This window comes from Xiphophorus couchianus, chromosome 8, assembly GCF_001444195.1.
Source record: "Xiphophorus couchianus chromosome 8, X_couchianus-1.0, whole genome shotgun sequence".
Taxonomy (NCBI): Eukaryota; Metazoa; Chordata; class Actinopteri; order Cyprinodontiformes; family Poeciliidae; genus Xiphophorus; species Xiphophorus couchianus.
In genome coordinates, this window is record NC_040235.1 from 2,097,793 (window position 1) to 2,104,846 (window position 7,054).

General features: G+C 40.1%; 1 long non-coding RNA gene across 1 annotated transcript; it reads left to right on the plus strand.

Moving 5' to 3' along the window:
- The first annotated feature begins 354 nt into the window (after positions 1-354).
- On the plus strand, positions 355-6,548 carry LOC114149194 (uncharacterized). The gene is made up of 6 exons (XR_003596459.1): positions 355-592; positions 4,252-4,359; positions 4,779-4,877; positions 4,995-5,245; positions 5,361-5,807; positions 5,983-6,548. It is a non-coding gene; the product is annotated as an uncharacterized LOC114149194 (long non-coding RNA).
- Positions 6,549-7,054: the final 506 nt, after the last annotated feature.

Here is a 7,054-nt window from a genome sequence, read left to right on the forward strand (position 1 = left end):
GGGGGTGGCAGTAGGGAGCAATAAGGGGACAAGAACAAGATGATAAAATGAGTAAGACCTGGAAACAAGAGCAGAGGGACAGGAGACAGGGAGATAGAAGGGGCTCTAAAGGAGGAGGGGGTTCCACTGCTGCTGCTGCTGATGATGAAGATGCCAGAGCACAGCTCGGCCAGGATGAACCCAGTGAACTGCAGTGGAGGTCAGGGAGTCCAACATTCCTCTGGAAGACTGTTTACACTGCGTAACAGAGAGCAGAAGAAGTAGGAGGGGTTTCGGGGGGGCGCGAGGGGGACGGCAGGCAGCTAAAGAAATAATTTCCGAAGACATGCCTGTCAGGGAGGGGGGAGTGTGTGTGTGTGTGTATGAAGCGTCTATCCTGTAGTTGCATGGTACACACAGTACATTTTGCAGTGTTAAATATGTAGTGTTAAAATGCATTGACTTTCAGAGCTAATACAACAGATTGAATATAATGCCACTTGGTGTTGGTGTAAATTTCCAGAGTGTCAGTTTGACTCTGACAAGCTCCGCCCACCTCCTCCTCTCAAACCAACAGGTCTAACGCCATTTTTCTCCTGCTTGAACGACTGCGGTAACTTTTTTTTTATAAGATAATATAATTTGAATTGTTTTATAAGAATATTTTATTTGTTGGTATTTGTTATAAGTGAGTTTTGATATCTTAATACGGCTAACCTGACCGAGTGAATGCCTTGCTTAAAATGTTTGCCTGTCCAACTCGACTATGTCCGCCTTAAATCCATGACCAAGCCATATTGCATAAATATGTGTCTTATTTATTTATTTTAGAAATGTAACAAATTCAGCAAAAAATGTCTGGGTTGAGAAAAAATAAGTCACGTGGCTTTTCAGGTCAACAGTAATGCTAACCGTCCAGCTTTTTTCCCTAAGTAAATTTATATCGCCGTTTGCTTGCGTTGGTGACAGGAGTTTGCTAAAGTAGCTATTAGCTGCTCTGTTCCTTTTTTACGTTAGTCCATATTTTATTCAGGTTGTGTTTTTCTAACAGTTTGGTTCATTTTCAATTACAATTGAATGGCATCTTATTGTTAGCAGGATGTTGTGACTTGTAACAGGTGTTATGCCGAGAATTGCATGCCCTGTCGCGGGAGCGCGCATCGCTATAAACTTTCGCATATTGATGAGAAAACGGACTGAAATATGACCGAATAGAAAACTTTTAGAGATATTCGTAACATTATCACGCTTCTTAACCATGTAAGCCATAAAATGGTGGGTTTTATTTCGCGGATTAATTGAAATAAATACGGTTTTTATACCTTTATTTAATTTTTATGTTAAACCAAAATAGAAATTGTTTGTGCATGCTTTACATTTAGCAAAGATGCATTGTCAGATTTATTTCCTTCAGTATCCTTGCAATAGTGATAATAAAGAAATAACATTTTCTACATAATCACATTTGTTCCCATAACTGCTGGTATAAGTTTTATATCAATAGGATAACATTTGAAGAAAATAGAGAGGGCATGCAAATATTGGCAGGAACAAAATCCATATAGCCAAAAAATGCATCCCCCTGCTAACATGGAGAAATAAATAGTTAAGAGGGATTTTAACTTTCCACATAATCAGAGTAGTTCTAAGAACTGCTGGTATGAGTTTTATATCAATAGGATGATATTTGGGGAAAATAGCTATGGCATGCAAATATCGGCAGGCTCAAATTCCATATTGGCAAAAAATGCATCCCCCTCCTAGCTTGAAAAAATAAAGAATTAAGAGGGATTTCACCTTTTCTACATATTTACACTTACCCTCTTAGCTACTGGCATGAGTTTCACATCAATAGGATGATATTTGAGAAAAAATAGAGAGGGCATGCAGATATCAGCAGGAACAAAATCCATATTGCCAAAAAAATGCATCCCCTGCTAGCATGGAGAAATAAAGGGTTAAGAGTGAAATAACTTTTTTTTTTACATAAATCACACTTGTTCTATGAACTGCTGGTATAAGTTTTTTATCAATAGGATAATATTTGAGGGAAATAGAGAGGGCATGCATATATCGGCAGGCTAATAATAGGCTTTGCCAAAAAATGCATCCCCCTGCTAACATGGAGAAATAAATAGTTAAGAGGGATTTTACCTTTTCTACGTAATGACACTTGTTCTCTGGGCTACTTCTGTAAGTTTCATATCAACAGGACAATAGACAGGGGATACAAATATTGGCAGGCTCAGAAATGAAAATGCATCCCCCCTACATTAATAGACTAGACAGTAAAGGATGATATAAAATGTTCTACATAACTGGCTTCTGCTTTGTAATGCTTTAAGCCATTGTGTTAAAAGAAAAATCGGGGAATTTCAAACCATTTGCGGAAAACATTTTTATCAGACACTGACTGAAAAACGTTCGATTCATATGTCTCAATAAAGGTATAAAAACCGTATTTATTTCAAATAATCTGTGAAATTAAACCCACCGTTTTATGGCTTACATGATTAAGAAACGTGATAATGTTACGAATATCTTTAAAAGTTTTCTATTCTGTCATATTTCAGTCCGTTTTCTCATCAATATACGAGAGTTGAGAGCGATGTGCGCTCCCGCGACAGGGCATGCAATTCTCGGCATAACACTGGCAGCCTTCTGACCTCACGACTCTGAATTGTTGAAACCGTAAGCGGGTGCAAATAGTCCAGCTAGTTTCATAGTTAACACTGAATTTGGCGCGAGTGATGATTTCCGTGCTCTCCCTCGTGCCCAGCATAATACCTCTATTGTAAACCTTGCTTGACTCCTCCATTAACCGTTGCTAATGCTAATGGAAAAGCCGAAAAAGAAGCAAGGCAATTTACTGAACTGTTCTAGTTGTTACTAAAGGAAAGGGTATTTATATCTGTATCTACTGCCTGAAGGCAGCAGTGTGAACAGAGAATGTCCGGGGTGAGAAGTGTCCTTTGTGATGTGTTGTGCTTTTCTTAGACAGCGGTCACTGTACAGGTCCTCCAGTGAGGGGAGAGGGCAGCCAATGATTTTTTGGGCTGTATTCACAACCCTTTGGAGAGCTTTCCTTTGAGCCGTAGTGCTGCAGTTATACCATACGCAGATACAGTAGGTCAGTATGCTCTCTATGGAGCACTTGTAGAAGGACACCAGCAGCTTCTCCTTGATGCTGTTCCTCCTGAGAACCCTCAGGAAGTTCAGTCTTTGCTGGGCCTTTTTTATCAGCTCGAAGGTGTTCATGTTCCATGTGAAGCCCTGCTCAATGTGGACCCCCAGGAAACGGAAATCAGCTACCCTCTCCACACATTTTCCCCCAATGGTTAGTGGTGTAATGTCCGTTTTATTCCTCCTGTAATCTATTATGAGTTCTTTTGTCTTTGAGTTGTTGAGGAGCAGATTGTTCTCCCTGCACCACTGCAACAGCCGCTCCACCTCACCCCTGTAGGCGGACTCGTCACCTCCTGAGATGAGCCCCACCACTGTGGTGTCATCAGCAAACTTGATGATGGTGTTGCTGTGGTGGGCAGAGGTGCAGTCGTATGTGTACAGACAATAGAGCAGGACACAGCCCTGTGGAGAGCCAGTACTAAGGCTGAGGGCAGTGGATGTATGTTTTCCCACCCTAACTCTCTGCTGTCGGTTGGTCAGTAAGCTCAGAATCCACATGCAGGTGGAGTGAGGGAGGCCCAGGTCCCCCAATTTGTCCACCAGTCTGTGATGGAGGATGGTGTTAAAAGCAGAGCTGTAGTCTACAAAGAGCATCCGCACATAGCTCCCCTGCTGCTCCAGATGTGACAGAGCAGCATGGAGGGCGTGCAGAATGAATAACAAAACAACATCGGAGTACTGCGGCGCACCAGTCCACCCCCCCGCCCAACAACAGCATCGGACTCGATACTTACAACGCGCACACACCCCCTCCCCCCGGTCCGCAGCAAAATCGCGAAGGGCTGACCGGTCCGCGCGACTGAAAAGGTTGGGGACCACTGGTTTAAAGCATTAGTTTTTTTTCTCTAGCATTTGCAAAATTTGCCGTGCCAGCTATAACAGAGGGCGTGAAGGTTGTTGACAGTTCTGGGACTGAGTTGAATGAAGATGTGTTTGAGGATGTTGTTAAGGATCCCTCAGCTGGAGTCCTAACCATCAAATATGAAACTGGTTTGTTATATTTGTAATCCATGTTAGTATTTAATAAGCTTGCTATTTTATTGTGATTAGTGTTTTTTGACTTTCACCTGCTTCTCTTATGGTCAGAATTTGTCTCCAGGGTGGAATTGCCAAGCTCATCTGATCCTCAAGAGTCTCTCATTCTTTCAGAGTCCTTCCACTAAATGCCAGTGCCTGGACACAGAAGCTAAGCATGTAAGAATTGACACTTTAACACTTAAAACCTTTATTTTCTATCAGATTATATGTTTAACCGATGCAGTTGCGAAATTGCTGCTGAGATATATATATTTTTTTACATTGCAACTGTGTTTTATATAAACCTTTTAAAAATATAACAAATAACGCTATAAACAGTTTAAAATCTTAAATCCATTTGTGGACATTACCTTTACCAAGTTATATTTAAATTCTGAGATGTCTGCTCTCAGCAGATTTGCTGGTTGTGTCAGTCAAAATCACGTGATCTGTCATTTTATTGGCATTTCATTATTTTCTGATTCAATGCTTGTTGTGGTAACTGGTTTGCATAGAAATTCTTCATCAGCTTTTAGCTATGATTCTGATGTTCCTGTTTCTGTCTGTCTGTTTTTGCCATCATTTCGATCCCCAAGGAGCATTATTATGATGCTGCAAGTGGTACCAGGTACTTAGCCTGGAGGATAAAAACTATTAAGAGATCCACTTAACAGACAGATGATCATCGTATGGAGGTAAACCATTAACAACATTTGAAGAAATGCAACTACAGGGATGGTGTTGCATTTTTGGGGGCAGGAGAGGTTTTATTGTTGTTTTTTTAAGTTGAAGGATTTTCTTATATTGACTAGCATCATCCGAAGAAGCATCTTGTGAACATGGGCTTGGAGGACCAGCTGCTAGACGAGAGACCCAGTTTGTTCCAGAGACTGTCCTGAATGAAGAAGAGTGTTAGGAAGCCATCGAACTGATTAAGCATTCAGCCGATGAGGACACGATCAAGAAGAAGATGAAGCTCACATTTGACTTTCGGCACAACATGGTCCTCGACCCCCAACAGTCAAGCAACATACTCTCTGTCTTTCCACGTTTCAAAGCCTTGGTAATTATTGATTTTGATAATTTCACAGTCATGTAAAAATTTTGTATTTTTGTGACAAGTCAAAATGAATACAATTACTGTGGCTGGGAAATGTTTTTTACTATCTACATCCTAGGTGGAGCAGGATTTTGTCCTGATGTTTGCAGAAGACGAGTCTGGCAAGTTTCTGGAGAAATGGACGACCACGTTCAAGAGAAAGATCATCCAACATTGCAGAAAGCTTCCAACCACCAGTGACTTTGACAAACCTTTCCTAGCAGCTGATACTCCTGAGGATGACACTGAAGTGGTTGATGACATGACTAAGGATGACCTTAAACATTATGTAGGATTCAATTATTGTGTGAGCTTCACTTAGTGATGTACACATAATTTAAATTGCATTATTGCTAGATTTTGATGGTCAATTCAACATCAAATTTCTCTTATCACAGGTTGGCACAGTGACCTCTCATTGATTTTGCTGCTGCTACACCTGATTCCCCCCTCTGCCTTGGGTCGTAAGAGACCAGGGAAAGTGTCTGCCTCCCAAGCAGAGAAACATCTTGTGGTCTTCAAGAAGGTTTGTATTTGTTGCAAATTTTATTTTATGTTATACTCAAGGTTGTTTCACTGGGAGAATTTCAGTTTTAGGGTGATATCACACATAGTTAAATGCTGTTTTTCCATATGAAAGTTGTTTTTTGTGTAGTATTGCAGCTATGGAATTGTAATTGTATTGTGTTTTTTTTCCACAGACAGGAACCAACATCCAAGAACATCTTGATGCCATCATGACGAGCACACAACCTTATCTCCTGGCTGTGGGACGGAGGAAGAAAGTAGCTCACCAGTTCTTCATCATCCTTGACAAAAATGCCATTGCTTGCAGGTCAACTTCCTCTCTTGGTGTTTTTCACAAACTGTTTAAGGCACATTACGTGTTTGCCACAACATACAACCCCGTGCTGTGCAACATGTTTACCTTCATCCAAACCACTGTATGCAATACAGATGTAGGTAAAGTGAAAGAAAGTCCTCGTGTGGCAGAAATTCGGTCTAGGTTGCTTCACTAGTACTTAAAAAAAATCTGTTTGGCATTAAGTGTTTTATTTGTTAGGCAGAGTTAAGTTGCACAAATGCACTTGTTCGGTATATACGAATAGTTAGTTCATGGTTACTTGGATGGAAAAACTCTTTGCCTTAAATGTACTCTGTCAAGTTTGAGCCGTCTATTGTAATGTGATGTACACCATGTGACACTACCAAAAGTTAACAGTGGATCTTAAAAATGTGCTTTAGTTCAATAAACAAGTTAAATGCATTTCTGTGGTAACTTAATTTTATTCAATTGTACATTTAACTCTACAAAAGTGTAAAAATAGCACTTCATATTTATCTGTGCATAGTTGTTTTTTCACAAATAAAGAGTAACTTATCAACACAGTAGTGTGTCAGATTAACACTCATAGGAGTTAAATTGTACTCTGAAAATGGAACACTATGGAAAGAGTTAAATTGACACCAATTCCGATAAGGACCAAATAGACTCGGACACAGCGTTAAATTTAACTCTTTAAGTGCTGATTTAACACTACAAAATTTACTGTGCATTTCTAAAAAACCAGAGTAACATGATTCCTCTCCACCGCCACCCCACTGCTCCCACAGTCGACACAATGAATCCACAGCTGAAGCTCGTCTTCCTATGGCTGTTCATGGGAAATCAAAAAGCCTGAAGCTGAAATGTAAAATTGTCTCCTGCTGAAGTGAAGCACAATTTTAAACATTTTCTAATTTTAATATATCATTCAAAATGAAAAATAAAGA